The following is a 22,578-nucleotide window of genomic DNA, read 5'->3' on the forward strand; positions in this document are numbered from 1 at the left end:
AACATGGAACATTTAGCATTTAGATGATCCTCAAACGTCAGTATTAAGAAAAATAAAATGTACTGTAAAATTAGTTTAATCCAGATTTACAGTTCGCCTTACAATTCGACGAAATCGAACTCGGTAAAAAAAGACAAATACTATTTCAAGTGGAACAGTCGTTATTCTTTCTGAAGAATATGTAAATACCATTTCCTCCTTGGCATAAATATTTTTTTTTAAAAAAAGTGTCATGATAAAATTCGGATTCATCTAAGTGTTAATTATTTTCAAGAACTGAGTCTACAATGTTCACATTTTTTTTTTTTTTTTTACAATTTTATAAATACAAAATAAGAAATATAAAATATTAAAGAAAATGTCCCTTCCTATTTTTAGAAGTAGAATTTTCGAAATCGCTAGAACACGAGTGATCTTACTTTTAAGAATGAGCTTATATATCGAATTTCATCTACTGAAATTCATAGGCTCGTGAGATACGGGGGGTTAATCAGAACGTAAGGTTACAAAAAGTGCAGTTAAACATGTATATATTATTTCGTACGACTAATATAGCCCACAGATAGTATATAAATTATTTATTTTTTGAACACAGTTTTCATATCCGTTGAGGCACTTGTCGCACCCGAAGGATGAATTTGAAGATTTTGTCCCGGTAAAAATCCTGTCCTTGGCTGTTTAGCCAGGTTGAATGAAATGAAATGAAATTTTGAGTTTTACGTCCCACGGTTATGCCGGTTAGGCTAAAGGAGATGGTGATAATGAGTAATGAATGAAATGGTGGAATGAAGAAAGTAGGAGGAAACGGGAGAACCACGAGAAAACCCACGCACACGGTGTTTGTCCACCACAAAGTTCACTTGGCGGGAGCAGGGTTTGAACCCGAGACCCCTAGCACCAGAGGTGAACGCTCTACCACTGAGCCACCGCGGCCCCCTGTTTACCCAGGTTGTCACGAAGTGTTTCACTTCCTCGTCTGAAGCGAAGCAGAATAATACCGTACACAATGTGACGAACGCTTCCGAACGACATTCCCAATTCTGCCGTCAGATGCCCTAACGTGATCCTTCTGTCGTCCTGAATCAGGTCCTCCACGCGAGCTGTGTTTAAATCTGTTGATACAGTGCTGAGCCGTCCACTGCGTTCCTCACCGGTGATGTTTTCTCTACCAATCCCAAACTTTCGACACCATTCTACGACATGTTGAGGAGGCATTACAGTCTCTCTGTAAGCCTCTAAAAAGCTGCCGGTAAATTTCAGCCGCGGTTACATGTTTCGCTCACAGAAATCTAACAACTGAGCGGACATCTTCCTGAGACCAGTTTTCCAAACGAGTTGCTATTTGTGTTTGCATACAACTAACACTGTAGGTGGCAGATGGCTGAAACTTGCCAACTCCATGTATTAAAATTACCGTACACGCCTCACTTCTTTATAACAGACGAAACTCCAGAAATATCGGTCTTGTAATCCTAGGTTCTGTTCCTCCCTCGTTTCTATGGTCTTTTCTTTATAATTACCTAGATGTATGCAAGACAACGGTATGGATTTGTATATAAGATAAATATGAGTTGAGTTGATTTTGGTTTTAACGTCCCGTTTAACAGAGAGGCTATATGAGACGTGGACCTACTGATTAACGTGGAATCCGAACCACATGAGCTCTCGCCCAGATAAATATGTTAACATTGAAATTCATATATGTGTGTTAATGTAACATGTACAGTAAATGCCTCAATCACCCGCGGATTTAGGTGGCAAGGGTACTGAGTATAGCGAAAATCATGGATAACCGGAAAAAAGACTAAAAAATGAGGTTGAAATACGAAAAAAATACAGTATTTCAGGACAAAAGCAATATTTTATTGTTTATATTGCTCGGGTTGTTAAGGTCAGTGATCAGAGGATGTGAAAGCCATGACCAAAACAAAAGAGCAAGAGCCCGTCACTCATCGACAAATTTCGAGAAAACGTATAATGATTAGGTGCATTATAAACATGTCAGTTATTCTCGATCTTCGGACTGTAGAGCCTATTGTATTTTACCGGTTGTTGGCTTGGAATATTATATATATATATATATATATATATATATATATATATATATATATATATTTCACGTTCGTAATTAACCCTTCTGTGGTCGCCCGCGGACTCTCACTCCGCGGTAAACAATGAATGCGCGCTCTTCCCAATTCCCGTTTTTCATACTTTACAACAATCAACGTCAGCTTATCGGAGTAGAGTTGTACTTCGAAACGTGCACTATTGTTGGAAATATTGATTTTTACAATGCAATATATTTATATATTTTCGAACATACAGTACTTATTTGCAAGCACAGAGAAAAAATGCATGTAGCGTACATAAAAGCGTAGTTTACATGCTTAATTTACATGCTTGGTAAACCCTATAATTTTGGACTTAAGTAACATCCTGGAGCAAACATATAACTGGAAAAGTACGTTTTATAATACTTTCCGGAAAGTGTTCCATCTATACGTACTTTCAGTATAAAAGAAAGAACTGTATATAGGAAGTTATGTTCTCACACGGACGTATATGACAAATAATTGACGTCTGTAACATACCTATACGTATGGAATATACGGAAGACAGATGTCAGACCTCTTGCAGCGGCGTGATATAACCTTTAAATGGGAAATTGGCAGTACGTACGTAGCATATGGGTAACGTATGCTCCGTACAGATTTTCGTATTAAACATAAGAATTCCGTATGTTTGTACAATATACCGCTGTCCGAATAACGGATTTTTCTCAGTGTTCGGAGTGTCAGACCGCAGAAACTACTTATAAAAAAAAATAATTGAGTGCGACTGCAGAAGGATTTTTTTTTCCGCGACATTCGGGATAATCCGCAACTCGGAACATCCGCTCGCAGATAATCACGGCTTTACTGTATTTTAAAGATATCTTACCTTAGTATGTAGGGAACTGGTCAACAAACAAACTTCTGGTTAATTACAACAGATGTGGGCTAATGCAGTTATAGAAGTTACATTCACTAGAATATGGCTATGTAGTAACATTATAGCGGCATTTTTTTTAAAAAAAGAAAATCTTCATCGAAAATTAAGGAAGTAGTTTACATACACAAATAACAAGAAATATATGCATCCAGCAATACAGCCTTAATTATTTAGTACATGAGTTATCTTGTAGTTAGTTTAACGTCGCCTCCTTTCAATTAAATGAGCACAGCTAGCACACTTATTTGTTTTTCTCAGGAAGAATGACAAGCAGAAGAAATAACGGTTGTGTGCCTTGCATATCTTAAATATGTTATTAGCAAGGGCAACGATTTCTTTGTAAATTTGGGGGGGGGGGCATTCAAATGCAGAATGTATATATACGAGGATTTTAAGACAAATTGCACTCAAATTATGCCAAATATTGTATATTCATAAATACAATAGGGGGGCCCACATGAGCTTTCCGGTTGCCCGGCCTAACCGGCCCTCAAGGATCGGCGCCCTTGGTTATTAGGTTAATACTGAATAAAGCAAATATCATGCGCTTTTAAACACACGCGAAAATGGAAAGAAGCTGCATTTATTTCGATGAAAGAATTGTTTAATATTGATAAGGGATTCAAATGAAAGATCGTATAGAAATGAAAGAAAATTAGGAAAGTGCTTTTTAAAAGTTAAATAAGACGTTTCGATTGAATAAAGATTAATTTCGCACTGTAAACATTGAATAATTAAAACTATTAAGAAGACAACGAAACTGAATTGAAAGAAAAAGAAGAACAAAATACATTAAATATTGAAAATTTTTTTTAAGATTTAAAATCTCATTTTCTTTTCGAATATTTTTGATCTCTTTTCACTTTAATTTTTTTTTTAAAGTACTATTTGCTAAGTTCAATTAGAGACATCTGGAACCAAATTTTTGTTCACGAAATGAAAACGAACAATGATAAAAATAAGAAAAGGAAAATGAAAGGAAAAGAAAGGGGAAAAAAGCTGATGTAAAAGGATTTTAGGTGCGTGGCAACTATGAGAAGAATTGGGAACCCAAGGCCATAGTTGTTTGGCTTACGGAACGGCGCCTTTTCTCCGTCGCTATGGCAACGCGACTCTTGGTCGCCTCTGAATTAGGCTTATTTTCCGTCTCCTTAAAAACTTCTCTCAAACGGGAAGTGGTTAGCCTCCCAGTCCCTTTCTCCTCCCTCGCACACAAATACACTCACCTTTCTCTCTCTCTCTCTCTCTCTCTATTTCTCGTTCTTTAGAAGCATACACGAACCCTCGGAGTTTTTATGTTGTTCTCAGTCATTCATATAAAGCACAAGTATATTTCCAATTGTCATGTTAGGAGTTATATATGTAAATTGTCATCATCATCATCTCGCACGCAATTTTCCTCAAACTTAGGTCAATACTTTGCACATGGTCCTTTTCTGATCTAATTGTCATCACAACTTAAATACCATCCACAATGCAGTCTTCATTCTCTCCCTTTTTACCTTTCTTCACACTTTTAATCACATCTCTATTTTATTGTCAAATACTATTCTAGTTGAATTAGGAATTAGATTTCTGGGGCTGTTGGCATCTAAGGCCATTTAGAACTTCACGTATATTAGGGATGACGTCATTCGGTGAGCATACTACCCAGAGAAACTGGAGAGAAAGAAAGAATTGGGGAAGCGGTCTGGGACCATTATGTTAGATTACCATCCCAACATTTGTCTGGTGAGAATGAGAGAAACTCGGGAATAACTTCACTTAAGAAGGCTGTCACACTTTTTCGACCAGTGACGCACCGGGAATCGAACCCGGGACCGATCGCACCAAAGGCGAGAGCGTTAGCGACTACGCCACGCAGGGTCACTGTTCTAGTTGATTCTAAGCTAAAGTAAAAGATTAATTTCGAAAAATGAAAATAAATCTTTCAATTTAACGTTCCACAATTATGCCCTTTAGGCTAAGTGAGACGTTGATTAAAGCAAGTGAATTATGATGAAAGAATTGGTGGAATGAGAAAGTGGGAGGAAACGAGAGAACCCGAGAAAACCGACGGACGCAATGTTGTCCGCCACAAACTTAATTGGCCTGGGATCAAACCATGGACCTCACACACCAGAAGTTAGCGCTCTACCACTGAGCTACCGTGCCACCAAGATTAACTTGGAGTTTGATATGATTAGGGTAACTCTTTTCTATAATACTTTAGTTTATGAGATTAAACCTACAACACTAAAGTATGGGATACAGTCGATGGAATGTGGGTTTGGATCATGAAAGCAAGGCTGTAACGCGATGTTGCCTTGTAGTAAAGAGATATAGTTGAGCAGACGCGAATTAAATGATGAATCGCTCTTTACGTGCATAAACTGACTTAAATGTGTGCATAGATGTGGCAACACCGCAGTTCTCTCATTTGATAAAAGCGTTTAACAGGAACTTGGATCCCTACCTTCAAATGCCATAAACGCTGTCTCTTAGCATACAAGACTGAAGTATACATATACAGTATATTGTAGTTCCATATCTGTATACTCAAAACCTGGGTCAAGCAATGAAAATTTTCAGCATATTCATAATCCTGCACATGCTTCTTGCTCTAATATCAAAATTTCTGAAATAATTGGTCAACACTTGCCGAAGATGTGTGTGACAAAGAGTAGATTGTTCCTATCAGTTGAGGGTCACGGTCACTGAGTAGTTGATTGCTTACTTCTGGTGCGTGGGGTACCCTGTTTCAATACCGGCCCAGGTAAGTTTGTGGTGGACAACATCGTGTCTGTGTGTTTTATCGGGGATACTTCCGTTTCCTCCCATATTGTCATTCCACCAATCCTTCCATCATCATTCACTTGTTCCAATCATCCTTCTTCCTTAGCCTTAAAGGACATAATCATTCATTTCATTTCCTACTCGTTGAGTATTGAACACTAATCAAATCCGGATTTTTAAAAACATATCGCATAAATGATATTGTTTTGGAGGGAGATCGGGACATTTGGGGTTACAAACAGTGTTTCTTCCAGACATGTTTTTTTTTGGGGGGGGCACTGTCCTCCCGGAGCTCTGAGAGTGCCTCCCCGGACGAGACAAAAATTAATACGTCTATAATATAATAATAAAATATTACCAGCAGTTCCACCCCCCCGGAATACAAGGTGTGCTTCCCCGGAACATTTTTTTCTGAAAGAACGACTGGTTACAAATAGTTCTTGGAAGGACATGTAAATTCAAAGTTTTCGCTGCTAAACTAGAACGTCTGGAAGCCCTACATTATGACACACTGTAGTTTGGTTGTGTAAAAAGTTTGAATGAAATTGTGGTGATTCAACATTGTTTTGTTAGTGATTACTAGACGACAGTTTGTTGCAGTCGTTTACAAATTCGGTTTTCATATACGTTATTAAAATAAAACAATATACCTTAAACAACACTAAATGGCTAAAAATACATCTCAGGAAGGATACCAAGAAACGCTAAATTCACAGATCACTGTAAATGCCTTCACTTATTCGCTTTTTAGAATATACAATGTAGTTTGTGTGGAGAATGGTATTTATATGATTTTGCCACGGTGGTTATTCACTTATACAGTTCTCAATTTTGGGAATGTAGTATAGCATTAACTTCAGGAATTCGTAATAAAACGCGTTCACAATGAGATTCCAGCTTTGGAACGTCTTTTTTTAACATTTCGGATTGTACAGTTGTGATTAGTGAAGCAGAAAAGTAAAACAACAACTCACAATGTTTAAGTGGTAATGTTTTAGTGCGCGCAATAGCCGTAGTGGCGCTGCAACAATTGGTTGTTTGAAAATACGGACTGTAAAGAAGCGTTCACAGGTGGTGTGGGGGGTATGCTGAAATCAAATCAGAAATTCAAGTGCGACAAAACTTTTGTCGTGTGTACAAACAGGGATCTTCCGTCATTGAAGACTATAAAGAAATGGTGTAATAAGTTTTTTTAGCGACCGGCAAGACTATGAAAGGACACGGAGGTGGTAAACCCAGAATCAACGATCACGTTGTAGAAAACATGTGGAGGTCATTCGAAAGGAGCCCACAGAAGTCAGTTAGACAAGCAACGAGAGAACTTAGTTTGAAACGTTCGACAGTTCACAAAGTGCTTCAACATCGACTACGCCTGTACGCATACAGTTTTATAAGAACTCAAGCCCGATGACCGACCAAAGCGAGAAGTGTTTGCATGAAATATGCCAGATCGCATTGTTAAGGACGAGACATTTTTACCGCACGTGATGTTTGCAGACGACGCTACCTTTCATATTTCACTTAAAGTGAATTTCCACAATGTGCAGTACGTATTTGGGGTACAGAAAATCCCCATACATTCATAGAACGCGAATGTGACAGTCCTAAAGTGAATGTGTGGTGTGGTGTGATGGCATATCGAATTGTTGGACCGTTTTTTTTTTCAAGAGGAGACTGTCACTGGTAACAGTTACTTGGATATGTTAGAAAAATTTGCCATGTCACATATAACAGATATGCAGCCAACAATAATCTTTCAACAGGATGGTGACCCACCCCACTAATGCCATGCAGTCGGACTGTTTTCAGATGACATATTCCCACGTTGTTGGATTGGTCGTGGCGGTCGATCTTCACGCCTTAGCCTTCACGTTTCCCTAATATTACCCTACTAGAATTCTTCTTGTGGGAGGTACATTAAAGACACGGGCGTGAATACGCACCAGCATGTCGTAGATGATCACTACCAGCTAGCTTTGTATTTCAGTTTCTTGGTAATGATGTTTTAAACCCTTTTTCCATGTTCGCAGACGACTGCCCTGTTTCTATGTTCATGTTCCCATGTCTACATAAATACAAATACTTTAAACCTTACTCTTTCTTTGTGAATTAACAGATTTTACTTGTATATTTTTAAACAGCTTCCTCGTGGGTATATAGTAAGCATACACGTCTTCGGCTCGGAAGATCCGGATTCGATTCCCAGCGGAAGCTCATGAGATTCCGTTTCCATGTTCAGCTGTAGGTTCAAGTCTCGTACAGTCCCTCTGCTGAAAGAGACACTAAAATCTGATTTGTACTTTTAAAAAATTCTCGCATTGTTAATCTTCACAGTTATAATGGTTTTCATGCTAACGTCATCTATAGGAAAATGCTATAAAATATTTGAGAATTATAAATATTGCTGCGAAACAGCTGATTTTGTGCGAGCTGGTCGTTGAGTACGTTATAAGCAAGCATGTTCGTGGAAGAGGATATGTCACGATAATTTAATGGAGTAGGATCGTCTTGCATCCTAGGACAGTTGGATATCCGTGATGCCAAAACCACATGTCCTGGCGTCACCATTAACTATCTTAGATGTTTTAATGAGAAAATTATTCAGATGTTGTAAAGATCGTCAAGCCGGAGCAAAATTTAAGAGAAATAAATTAGAAAATCTTATATTTCAATATCAGGGCGAATATTTTCTGGTAAACGAAAAAAGGTAATAGATATACAGTAAGGATAAGAAACATGAAAAATAGAAAAAAAATAAATAAAGGTTACTTCCTCCAATTGCGTTACAAGGATCGAAAATTGCGTTTGTCGCCACAGGGCGTCTGAGGAGAGAAAATTAGAAAATCCCGTTTTCAGATACATTTTTTTTTTTACTCTCTCTACTTCTTGCTCGCTCGTAGACACAGCTAGGGAGAAAACCATCTGGTCTCTTGCGTTCTCATTAGACAAGATGAGACCTGCTGCAAGCGACGGGTTCATGTATCAGGCAAGATTTTACGAAAAAGAAACTCTGGCTCAATCTACAACCAACTATGTACCTTCAGAATATAAGTGCTTAACGAAACAAACGAAACTGAGTATATTTTAAAGCAAACAAAAAGTGAAGAGATGGGAAAATTAGAAAAAAAATATTATTTAAAACGGAAAAAGAAACAACAAAACAATATTTTTTATTGTAATATTAATTACAATACGGAAATATATTAGTCTGTCTATCACAATATCCTGGGAGTTATACAATCTTGGCGAAAAGATTCGTAGTGTTGGCTGTATATAGATAAGGGGCACAATGAGAATTCTTATGATAAATATCGGTGGAAGAAACAATGTAACTCTTTACGAACAACCTAAACAAATATAATTAATTTGGAAATTGAAAATCTCTTGGATCAATTACCACCATATATCACAATAACTTAACGAAAACTCTGACCTGAACAGAGGGCGTAACCGTGAGTGGATGCCTAACATATAACAAAAATATCGTGTTTTTTACTATCTAATGCATCTATGTATATATCACCTAGTATTTATACCTAAAGTACTAGAGAAAGCACGTCTTCAACGGCCAGTCTGTCTCAGATGAAAGTGAACATTTGATGCTAATTTAAAAAAATCACAATTCTTTTACCTGTAGTGAGGTTTACTCATGACCCAATAAATAATAATCCTATTGAATACCTAAATTCTTACGTTATTGGTCTTCGAGAAGGCATAAACATATATGGTTTGCCTCTTGAATGCTAATGGAAAATTTGTAAAAGAATTTCAATAGCAAATATTCGAACAGTAACACCTGTGACGTTACAATATATATAACATACTTTTACGAGAGAAAATCAGAAACCAAAGTTACAAATCTGATATTTCTGGAGTATCGTCTCTTATAGGTGAATGAGTAGTGTGCGGAAATTCTAATAGATGGGGTTGATAACTGTACAGAGTTTCATCCGCCCGCCACCTATGGCGCTAGTTGCAGGAAAATACAAATGGCGACTCGTTTGTAAAACTGGTCTCGCGAAGAAGCCCACTTAATTATTCGATTTATCTCGGTAAGATTTGTAACCGTGGACGAAGTAATCAGGAGGGAATGGCCAAGACTTCTTACCGAGGGCGTCATCTTCCTTCAAGACAACGTCTGCCTGCATACAGCGCAGAAGACCACCACGCTGTTGAAGCAGTTTCGCTGGGGGGACAACATCTACTACCCTCCCTACAGTCCAGACCTCGCTTCAATCGACTATCACCTGTTCCCCCACTTTCGCTTAAGATGCCGTCGCTTCGCTTCTGATGGGGAGGAAAACAAGTGAGGGCAGGATTTTTAGCAGGTGGCAATCTTAAAACTTATCCTATGATGTAACAAATACCTCAGCCTATATGAACATTATGTCGGAAAATAACCTAATGCATGTTGGTTGCATTGGTTGTATGAAACAATATATGCACGTTTTACTGCAGACTTTGTAACATTACTTTCTGATTATTCCTCGTATTTTAGTAAACTGTTTTATTATGTCTGTCAAGACAAAAAGTGCTTGAACGAAGATTTTTTCTTTTTAATTTGGAACAAACGATATGGTATAAGTTTCCAACAAACTTCAATTCCTGATATCAGTTAGTACTGAATATTAACATTTTCAATTTAGTATTGCAAGTAAGAAAAAGAGGAAGGCAAAACACTTCACTGTCCAATGATGCCCTCTTTGAGACAAAATGACTATCGCCCTTGCTTTACATGCACGCGATCCTGGGTTCTAGTCCCCGTAAGGATGCTTACCTCATACAGATCCAAAAACAATTTTGAGTCTAACTTTAGGCATAGATGGTAAAGGAATCCTAACATACGATCAATTTATCATTTAGTCAACCAAACTTAAACGCCACCACAAATGTGGAGAGGAACAAATGTCCACGGTAACCCAAGCTACGGCGGAATTTCTACTAACCCTTAACATTCAAGATTCCTTATTATGCTGTACGTAAATGCCTTTGTTAGATGAGTTCTTCGTATCATAAATTAGTAATGGTGTACCTCAAAGTAGCATGTTAGAACCCTTATTTTCAACGTTTACACTAATGAAATAAGAGCTTTGAGTTTAGCATCCCACGTTTATGCCGGCTAGGCGGAATGAAGAAAGTGGGAGGAAATTGGAGAACTCCGAGAAAAACCACACACACGGTGTTCGTCCACCACAAAGCTCATTTGGAGTGAGTAGGAATCCAACGAAAAACCCCATGAACCAGACGTGAACGCTCTATCACTGAGTCATAGCAGACCCATCATGATTATGGAAGAATTTGTGGGATCAGAAAGTGGGAGAAAACGGAAGTACCGACGAATACACACCATAAACTTATTTGACCGCGAATCGAACCAGAGACCCCATACAACAGAGCGCTCTACCACTGAGCCATTATATTCTCCAACAGTAATACCATACACATCCTGGATGCCTCTAATTGTTGTCACTATCTTTCGCATAGTGGTTGACAGGCTTCAGATTTATTGCTGTCCTTCATGATGTCTAGTGGCTAGCGTGCAAGTTTTTGCTCCAGGTAGTCTCGGTTTCGATTCTCAATGAGAGATCATTTGAACCCATTATGGTAGTTCATATTTTACGTTCAATTTTAGGTCCACGTCTCATATAGCCTTGTTCCAACCTTCTAGAAGCTCGGTTGTGGCTAAGCAGTTAGTGTACACGTCTTCGGCGTGGGAAATCCGAGTTTGATTCCCTGTGAGAGCTTATATGATTCGGATCTCATGTTAGGCTGTAGGTCCACGTCTCGCATAGCCTCGCTGCTGAAAGGGATGTTAAAAATGAAAACCAACTCAAGTCAACTTCCAACCTTCTACCAAGTATTACTTATACAAGGATTTAAGGCAGATAATATCCAGTCACTACAGAAATTATGAAAAAAAAGACAGAAAATATTAGTTATATACAACATACGTACCAGAACCCATACAGTTGACCAAAGAGAGGTACTCACCACTATCACACAACATCACTGTCTAACTTACAACAACAAAGATCTAATGATGAAATATCTCACTACCACAAAGAACACTCTCCATTTTCCACTCTCTTTGTGAACTGAAAATATATATAAACGTGTGAAGCAAAAGTATCTCCAATCGCTTCTTTAAAAGAATACCACACTTCCACTTTGACTTAGAATTAACCAAGAAAACTTCTCAAGTTTTTTAACCCTTGTTGGCTGCGTGTAGAGATATTAAAATATCCTGTGTTAAAAAAAGAAGAAAAAACTTTATATTTTCTTTTAGAAATAAACAAAAAAAAATGCAACTAGGATATAGCACGTGAACAAAAAAGGCATGCAAGAAAATTCGAAGAAAGTATTTCAGGACGGGAAGAAAAAGAGGTGGGAATTTTCTAACTGAAATATTGAAAAAAAAAGAAACAATCAAAATCTTTCTAAAAGGATGTTATTTTTAAACTAGCACAAACACGAACTATTAGTTTCATATACCGTGCTGCACTTCTAAACGAAATGATCGAGGAAGTGATTTTTCTATTATTCTTTTTATGACAGGGAAGAAAAGTCAATAAAGGTCCTAGATTGATACTAAAAGTTTTAAGAAGTAGAATTTGAATATTACGAAATTTAAATAGAAATATTGGAAAAAACGTTATCCATAAATGAAATGTCCATGAACCTGGCCCCACCCACACCCACACTAATTTTAAAACAAATACTAAAAGTAAGTGCCCAATTAGTGCTGACGACCTGTAATGTTAAAAAGAAATTTGTGCTGTTACACAAACGTCAAATAAATAAAAAATAAATAAAATAAAATAAAAATAAAAAATAATTCACCCTAGCCCCACCCACTCAACTGATTAAGATTAAACCTATACACAAAATTAGTGTTAAATTAGTGCTGACGATACCGTGTAAAAAGCAAATTACTGCTAGTATCAAAAGCCCAAAATATATTCGAAAAATTTAATGGTGGCACCGTCAGTAATTTGCTTTTTTACTGATACTACGCTTTTTTAATTGACGATTCCTCGTTTTTATGATAAGATATATATAGCATTAATTTTCTTTCAACGCGGTATCGTCAGCATGTACTTAGCACTAACTTTGTTTATAGGTTACATTTCAATTGTTTGAGTGGATGGGGCTTGGTCGTGAATCTATCCCCCACCCAGAATCTTTTTTTGGTTTTTAACGTTTGTGTAACAGCACAAATCTTTTAAACACAACAGGTCGTCGGCACTAATGGGGCACTAATTGTTTGGAAATGTTTTACAATTAGTGCGGATGTGGGTGGGGCCAGTTTCACGGATATATAAATGAAACCCTACAATATTATTACTCTTTCATTGAAATAAAATTGAAAGAAAATGAGATTTATAGGCCTAGTAATTGATATATTTCACTCAGCTAAACGAAATAATATAGATTAATGTGAATTCTCATGCGTAGTTTTTGAGAAAATCGAAAATTTTTGTAATCCTAAAATCTGATCCTATACGATAACAACGCCATCTAATGAGCTTAAACTGATACTGAAATATTGACTAACAAAGGCTACCATTCTGATAGTAGCAAGAGCACAGTATATAGTATAGTTTTGATTTGACTTGATTTTCAGTATAATGTACCTTCCAAGAGCGATGCTATATGAGACATGAATCTACTTAACCATCAATCATAAATATATGTGTTATTTGCTATATTGCAGTTTACTTCATAGCCATTTTGAATGTGGAAATTCTGATTTTAGAATCGTTATCAGCGAGCTCACAAGTATGATAAATCTAGTTTTCAAGCTATTTGAAGAAGTTTTGGAACATTTTGTCCGCCATGTTGGATAGACCATGTTGTGTTTTTTTATTTTTATTTTTTCTGACCATCAGTAATCTAAAAAATGTGATGAAACTAGTTTTCAGCCTATTTGGAGAAGTTTTAAAAACATTTTTCCCATTATAACGGATCCGTCATTTTGATTTTTTGTTTTCTGATCTCATAATTGTTATCATCTACTTCGAATATCTATATATTAATGATATTATGCAAATTGGACAACGTTTTTATATTTTGACCAGCGTTTTCGGATTTCAGCCCAGTTCTGCGGAATTCAGATGTCCACATAAACTAATTAACTAATTCAATGGCCTATGGAACACGGAGATTCAATGCATCGTTCACAAAAGCTCTCCACTGACTTCTATCCTTAGCCAACTGGATCCAGTTCCTACTTTGTATTTCTATCTCTGCGAGATCCATCTTAATATTGTCCTTCCATCTGCGTCTAGGTCTTCCTAATGGTCGTTTTCCGATTGGTCTTCTAGTTAAGACTTTGAAAGCGTTCCTACTTTCTTCCATCCTGGCTACATGACCTGTAAACCTGAGCCTCCTAGATTTGATGACCCTAACAATGTTCGGTAAATCGTATAAATTATGTAGTTCCTCGTTATGAAGTTTCCGCCATTCCCCATTTCCGTTTCTCTTGGGTCCGAATATCCGTCTCAGGTTCTTGTTCTCAAATGCTTTAGGTCTATGCTCTTTCTTCCTTACTAGTAAACGACCATGTTTCGCAACCATACAGAACAACAGACATGATTATGGTTGTATATATTTTAAGCTTCAAATTACTCGACAGAATTCGCGACTACAAGAGATACATATGTACCAGAAACGTGAATCCTTGCAGAATTCTTGTAGGATATTCCAAACTTCTTTAGAGAAAAATCACGGGACAACTTCCGGACATCAAAATATTATTTGGTGACAGACTCATTCATTTCGAATTCAATGGAGATCTCTTTATTACTTTCATTTTCTTCAAGTTTCGACTCCGATCTGAAATACTTGCAAGTATAGTTACATGACTTACGGGATGTCCAATGGGTGTTTTGTCGATATGTGCATTGTAATTCAGCTGCAATTAACCAACCAATTACCTTCTTCTCACGCTTGATCCACACTCACGGGAAATTTTAGCTCGCTCACCCTATTCTAATAAACTATCTTCGCCCTTGCATTAGCAGTCGTTATAGTTTTCAAATCTTGCTAACATCAAAGCCCTCGTAATAGTCCGTTATAGACGACATAATTGGAGATACCAGAAACTTCCATCACGTGGTTCACACATTCAGCTGATGCTATTGACACCTTCATAATGTAAGCTATACTTAACATACGTAGTTATAGATATAGATATATATGTACACACATGCTTTCATCCAGATAAGAGCCCATTACCTCGGTGCTTGTAATAGTTATTGATTTACTTTGCTCTGTCGCACTTACCCATCACATACGCTGGCCAGTAATCTATACAAAAACACACGGCTACCAACCGAACATTTTCGCTCATTTTCTAAATGAAAATTACAAGGTTCATTTGTAAAGCGGTTGTTTTAAAAGAGTGAAAGCTCTGAGTGCTAATTAATAAGATGAAAGGTTAAAAAAATGCAATGTTCTAATTTGTAATAATAATACTATTAACGGAACTAATTATTAGGCCTATTATTAATCCAGCCTTTTGGCAGATCCTGGGACTAATGAGTTTTTTTTTTTTTAATTTCGGTTTAGGTCTGGAAATATTTCTTTCACGTTTCTCCATCTTCATCTTCCTCTTTTTACTCCCATTTTCTTGTATTTTTCAAATCAACATTTGCTTGTGTTCTTTTTCTTCCTATTCCTCAGTTTCCTTCCATCTCTCCTACTATGGCGGTATAAAGAAGACATTTTTTTCGCAATATATGTTCAATTCAATTGACCTTCCCACGAAGGATGGTGGCTAGAAGCGTCCTCTTCTCTCCTATCCGTTTTAAAACATCTTCGTTAGTTGCTCTGTCAGTCTATTTTATCTTCTATATTATCTTCCTCCAACACCACCTTTTGAGGCTCTTTTAAATATTTCTTCTCTAACTTCCGTAACGTCTAAGTTTCTGAGCAATACAGTCCAATACTCCACACATAAGACTTGACCAATTTCTTCCTAAGTCCAATATTGAGCCTGCTTCTTAAGAATGATCTTTTCTTGATGAATGCTTCTTTGGCTATGGCAATTCTTGACAGAGGAAATCAGACCATTTTTAAATAGATGTGTGCAGGAAAAATTTCCAATTCTTACACAACACTACAACTTCAAACTGTTGTGAAAATTAAACGAATAGTTTTAAATAAACAATCAAAGTTAACTTAAGTATAGAAAGGTATATTCTTCCGAATTTTATAATAGCAGAACTCTAGTGCAGGTATCGTACGTCAGAAAGCAGTGTTCAGGGTTGTTCAGTATTATATTTAGCTCTACTTATTATCATAATTAATTGCCTGTGAAATTATCATTTAAGAATTGGGTATACATTTAGCCATTCTAGGCACTTCTTATTTTGTAACGTTAGGACGTAATTAACCATGAATATAATGGAGTGTGTCCCATATGTATTTTTAGTGTTTCAGTAAGGGTTTTTGCTGTTTTCTGGAAAACAAGGATTTGTGACTTACACAGATTATTGTGCAGCATCAATTTGAGTTTACTTCGAGAATCGACTTCAAATTGTCTTTGTCAACAACAAAGTGCGATTCGTGACTTTTCTTACCATCCAATCTTAAGTATCTATTATTGAATTTCCAGAACCAATGTATTACATATCCTTATCATGGATTCCCTTAAAAACAGATTTTGTTGAATTCTATTTCCTTCTGGTAGTGCATCGATCAACATCCTTTAAACTATGCTCTAGCTAAATTGGTTATACGTGTCAGTAGTGAAAGCGTTTGATATGAGTGAAAGGCAAGTGTGTCCAATTGAGAGGGTTAGTGCAACAGTGGTCTTACCCACATTTTTTAAAAAATAGAGAAAATTCAAGTTAAAGTTAAACACATGTGGTTGTTTGTACAATTTGACAAAAGCAAGCACAAGTGGTTGAATGTGCCATACATTGCACATACATATATTGCCCAAAACAAGCACATGTGTTTAAGTTTAACTTGATTTTTCTCCATTTAAAAAAAAATGTAGGTGAGACCACTGTTGCGCTCACCTCCTCAATTTTAAACTTGACTTACGGTTACTTTGACAAGGTGTACTTATTACTTCGTGTTAGGTATAGTTCACTGGTAATACTTGTGTTTAAACAACAAATAAATTACAACATATTACTGTGAGAATGAAATCTCGAGACGAATATTCGGACCCAAGAGTAACGGGAATGGGGAATAGCGTAAACTTCATAATGAGGAATTGTATAATTTATAAAGTTTACCAAACATTGTTAGGGCCATCAAGTCTAGGAGGCTCAGGTTGGCACGTCATGTAGCCAGAATGAAAGAAAGTAGGAACGTTTTCAATGTTTTAACTGAAAATCCAATTGGGAAACGTCCATTAGGAAGACCTAGACGTAGATGGGAGGATAATATTAATATGGATCTCGCAGAAATATGAATACGAAGTAAAAACTGGACCCAGTTTGCTAAGGACAGAAGTCAATGGAGATCTTCTGTTAACTCGGCATTGATCCTCCAGATTCCATAGGCTATAGTTAGTTTAGTTAGAGCAATTCTCAACTTATTGGTAGCGACCTAATAGTGAGCTTTTAGAATTTTTTTTTTGGGGGGGGGGGGTGAGAACTAGAAATTATTATATCAAACTGGACTCCTACGTATATCTTAACAGTTTTGTGCGCGAGGGTGTATTTACGGTATGTATAAGGGATGAATATTCTGAAATTTTAGAAGCATTAAGTAGTTCATGTCACTTTTCACTACATGATTGGATGAAATAAGATGAAATTCTTGGATTCATGTAAAAGAAAGGACAAAGACAAGTTTGATACATTATTATAGCTTATTAGACTGTCTCCATATAGCACAATTCCTCTAGCATCAAATATTGGTATAAATACGTTTTCTAAGCATAAAAACATTTTGTTTACTTTCTAAAGGGACATAGACATTCTTCTCCTACTTCCAGGTCCTTTCGACCGCTTAGTTGACCAATGGCAGACAAACATTACAGTGTTTATTGCATTCTATCGACTTCATGAATGCTTTTCCGACCTGATAAATTCGCCTGAATTGAGTAAGCTGTAGTGAATCATTACATCTATGGATAGCACATTACAGTCACCATTAACATGTCTGAGCGCTACGTTGGCTTTGAAAAAGGTTTGAGATGTGAAAGCATGACCTGACCATTGGTAGAGCTTATTGGTTGGCGTCAAAGGTTAATTTCTCCTTGTATATCTGAATGTGACCACGAAATAATAGTTTTTGTGTTTCAGAAACATAGTAAAGCAAAATTATTAACTCTGATGTCTGGGTTCTCGGTTATTTCGTGCAGCATCATTTTTTCCGTCCTTTTCACCTTTTATAGCTTGTCTAAAAGCAGTGCTGCGTTTGAATGGTCAACATTGAGTCTCTTTATGTCCTTTTCTGTGAATCTGCTTTGACAATTTACTCCAAGTCGCCTTTGTAAAGAACACAGCGTGATTCGTGACTTTCCTTACCTTCCAAGCTTAAGTATCCAGAACAGAATTTCCAGAACCAATGTTACACTGTGTATTCGTTTATACCACATTCCTTTACACCGCATCTCTTTGGTGTGAGAGGTTCGTGGATCGATTCTAGATCATATGAGTTTGTAATGAACAATATTATATAGTGAGTTCTCCGATTTCCTCTCACATTCTTATTCTACCAGTGTGTTTCATGACATTAACTTTCATTAAGTCATCGTCTCTTTTCGTCTAAAGGTCATAATTAGAACGTTAAATTACAAATTACATTTCTTTCTTTCTACCGTACCTTACGCTTCAATGATATTTCTAGCTGTTTTCTCTCTCTGCGACCGAGATCAAATTTTTTGAAAGGGATTTTAAAACAAGAATTTTAGGAATGATCCAAAAAAATGGATAAAAATTGCGATCTTGGCCAATAATTAGCTTTTATATGAGGGGCCACAAAATTTTTGAAGTGCCACTACATAGCGTTTTTTTTTTTTTTTATTTATTTATTTTCTACGGAATAAGCACGTCATATTGAGTTAAGTAATACTTTGGGTTTGGCTACACTATATGTAATTTTCCAGATATAATGCGTACAAGAAAATATTTGATTGAAATATATTGGATCCAAGGGTGCCCATTAGGGGGGCAAGGTGGGGCCCTCGCCCCCCTAGAAGAAATTGTACTTCGGAATATCGAAAACTCAATTGAATTTTTAGAATAGTTAGAGCAAAATTTGAAACTATATTTGAAATGTCGCTTATACTTGACCCCCCTTCCTTGGAAACCACAACATGGGCTCCTTTGATTGGATCTTTTTATCCAAAAAATGTTTTGACATTATAGCTTTTAAAGCTTGAAACTAAACGAAAGCTCAGAGATAGTTCCTAGATGGCGCGTCGAGCCAGAAAGAGCACAGCTTTTGCGTGAAACCTATCTGGACATACAAGCAATATGTTATGTGGTCAAAACAACGTGTCAAAGTGAAAGTAACCGAAATCCTCCGTTAATTTTCCAACAACATGAATATTAAGAGCTACAAAGTTTATCGAAACATCATATTTTTGAAAGCGTCGAGGAAAATACTCTACGCATTTTGTGCTGCACGTCATTGTAGTTACATGTCGTCACCAATAGACTAATTTCTAGCGAACAATTTAAAGATATTTCGAGATTTAACAGAATGACTTGAATATAGAGGTGAACTCAGTCTCCATTGAGGATCAAAAACGTCGTCATATTCACACGTAGATGTGTCTTAAATTCATAGGTGAAAAGAGATTTTAATGGACCCTTTGGATGGACATTCTCATTATTATATGGGATGACTTAATTCTAGAAAATTTTCAGGTGGCACAGTCGTTGAAAATACTTCACTCCGCCATAAAATCTTATTACACGTCACACGGAGATCTATATTAATTCCATCTTCCTCCAATAACAATAAAAGACCGTATTATATTTGTGCAGAGCTGTGACATCTGCGAAATTCATTTCGCGAAGTCGAGGAAGCACGAGCAGAAAATCTCTTCACAGCTCATGGGATGTTGTAATCTTACGTTCGATTAATCATAGTTGCGCTAAATCCACAATGTTCCGTTCCGTTCCTGGATCCTCCTTCTTCCAGAAGATAAATGCATATTGGAGGTCCAATTTTATAGAGCTTCTACGCTCGCATCTGACATAATACCGCCTGACAATGGTCCTTGGATATACAACGCTTTCTCATCACTCCTTCGTCTGTTCCCCGCTCCGCCCCGCGTTCCTCAACAATCCCAGAGTAACATTCTCTCTGCTCATATCGGTAATCGAACGACATAGTTCTCCAATGGTAATGATGTCTATAGTGTAGCCAGGAGTAGGAAAATTTTGGGTGTCAGAAATATTTTATGCATGTTTACAATGGCAAATAAAATACTTAAACGGAATAAGTTACTTCTTTCTCGTTACCAAAATAGTTCGGGTTAAGAGCTCTTTCCTTTAGTCGTGTAGGTTAGGTTGCCGGAGGCAAGTATAAATTTGAATGCACAATAAATGAAACCACACATCCATGTTCATCAATCCCTGGCAGGCAGTGGAGAATCAAGCCCTGGGGGACTAGACCCCCCTCAGTTTTTTGAGTAAGAAAAATGGTTAAAGCTATTACGAGGGCTGTTCGGAAAGTAACCTCCGATTGATTAGAAATAAGAAACACCAAAGTAAATAAGAATTTATTATATACATCTGAAAATTACTTATTTGCTCTATTTTCAACATAATTTCCATAAACATTCAACAACTTATCATATCTCTGCACTAGCTTAGAAATTCCATCAGCACAAAAATCTTCTACCTCTGCCTTGAGCCAGCCTGTGAGCGCATCTTTGAGCTCCTCATCATCACCAAAGCGCTGAGGTCGAATTCTCTTCTTTTTATGCACGAAGAAATGATAATCGCTGGGAAGATTGTGAAACATCGATTGTCATGACCTTTTCCATCAATTTTCTGAACGAGTTCATCAGTGACCACTTATGGCAGGTCACTCCTCTCTTCGTCGTGAATCTTTTGCTCGTCCACTTTTAAATGAAAGAATCCATTTACGAACAACTACTTCACTGATCACACTTTGTCCATATATTGCACAAATTTCCGGATAAATAGCTGCCACCGAAGATTGAATATTGTTATGCCGTAAGAAAACGTATAACAGCTCGCACCTCGCCCTTGGTGCGCACCAATGATCAACTTTCAATCTACCACGGCTAGATGCAGACTGATCTACCGCGCACGTCTGTGCAAAGATGTTAGTGCTACCCCCACTGCTTCACGCACAGTGACCTATCGGAAGTTAGTTTCCGAACTTCCCTGTATTTATATATTTTTGACTCATCATATATTTATCATAGTCTGGTTTCTGATTGGTCTCTCAGGTTTTGCATTATAGGTTCGCCACTGGTCGTTTGGTGCACTTCAATTATATATATATAAAGTATTTTTCTCTTGAGTTCTTTGTGTTCTGTGTCTTATGCGTGGCCACTGTGTATCCAGACCTGTTGGCGCATGCACAGACAATCATGTGAGATTAACCTTCAAAGTATAAGGTCATTTCCCACCACACTACTTTGCCTCCGAGAGACAGCTTGATTACAGGGCTATATCATTGATCTTAACATGAGGTAAATTGTTTTAGTTCAAAGTAAAAAAAGTAGCTTAAAGTAGTGGAACATTAAATGAAATGGAGAACTGGTAAAGTAAATAGTGAGATAGAAGTTGGTGTAGAATTTAAGAGACTAAATATAGTGCATGTAAACGGGGAAATCTCGACGTAAATCACTGACACAATGTTCTCCACCACAAGTACACGTAGTTCGGGATTGAACATATATCTCTTTAGCAAATCTTTAAGCCGCCTACAAAATATTGAAGTTTCGGTAGTGGCCATATTCTTCTGAACTTGGCGGACGCGTTCACAGTTAAAAATAAATATATGATAAGAATTTAGCAGAGAAAGTAACAAACGAAGATGTTTTAAAATGGATAGGGGAGAAGAGGACAATACTAGCCACCATCCTTCGTAGAAAGGTCAATTGGATTGGACACATCTTGTGAAGGAATTGTCTTCTTCATAGAAGGAAAGGGAGGAATAGGAAGAAGAAGAACACAACTAATTCATTATTTGAAAAAATAGAAGAAAATATTGGGAGCTAAAAGAGGCTGCTGAGGATCGAGAAATGTGTAAGAAACATTTCCAGTCGCAAAGCTACAATTAAAAAGAAAGTCATCAGTCCTAGAACCTTCCAAAAGGCAGAATACTTAATAATAATAATAATAATAATAATAATAATAATAATAATAATAATAATAATAATAATAATAATAATAATAATAATAATAATTTAGCAATCTCTCTTTTGAAGCAAATATAATATAGACATTACTTTACATATAGCTTTTATCACAAGTGGGCAATTCACTGTGTGCCGTTCTTATGTGCCTGAACAATATATATGTGTATTAATTTTTTTTTAAATATTTATCGCTAGCTCAACATGAAGTGATAAGGTTTTACCTTTTTTATCTGGCATGATATATACGAATTTTATTTTCTGTTCGAAGAAGAAACTCTTTCTTTCCTTTATCCTTTATTAGAATAAAGGAAAATAGTTAGAAGCTTAAGTGGAAGATGTACATTAATGTTCAAAATTATTGTCGCATATCTATAAGTATGTTGTTCTCGGAATACATAATTTTTGATAACGAATTCGTCCGGTATTTCTAATAATGTTAGTATATGTATAATCGGTAAATACATGTATGTGGAAAATTTCATGTTAATAGAGCATTA

At 36.7% G+C, this 22,578-nt stretch overlaps 1 protein-coding gene across 2 annotated transcripts in view; it reads right to left on the reverse strand.

Annotated features, from left to right (window-relative positions):
• The window catches only part of cpx (synaptic transmission protein complexin), a 346,937-nt gene that overhangs the window by 172,867 nt on the left and 151,492 nt on the right, over positions 1-22,578 (reverse strand). The window lies entirely within an intron of this gene.

Source organism: Thermobia domestica, chromosome 12, assembly GCF_964235325.1.
Source record: "Thermobia domestica chromosome 12, izTheDome1.hap1.1, whole genome shotgun sequence".
NCBI lineage: Eukaryota > Metazoa > Arthropoda > Insecta > Zygentoma > Lepismatidae > Thermobia > Thermobia domestica.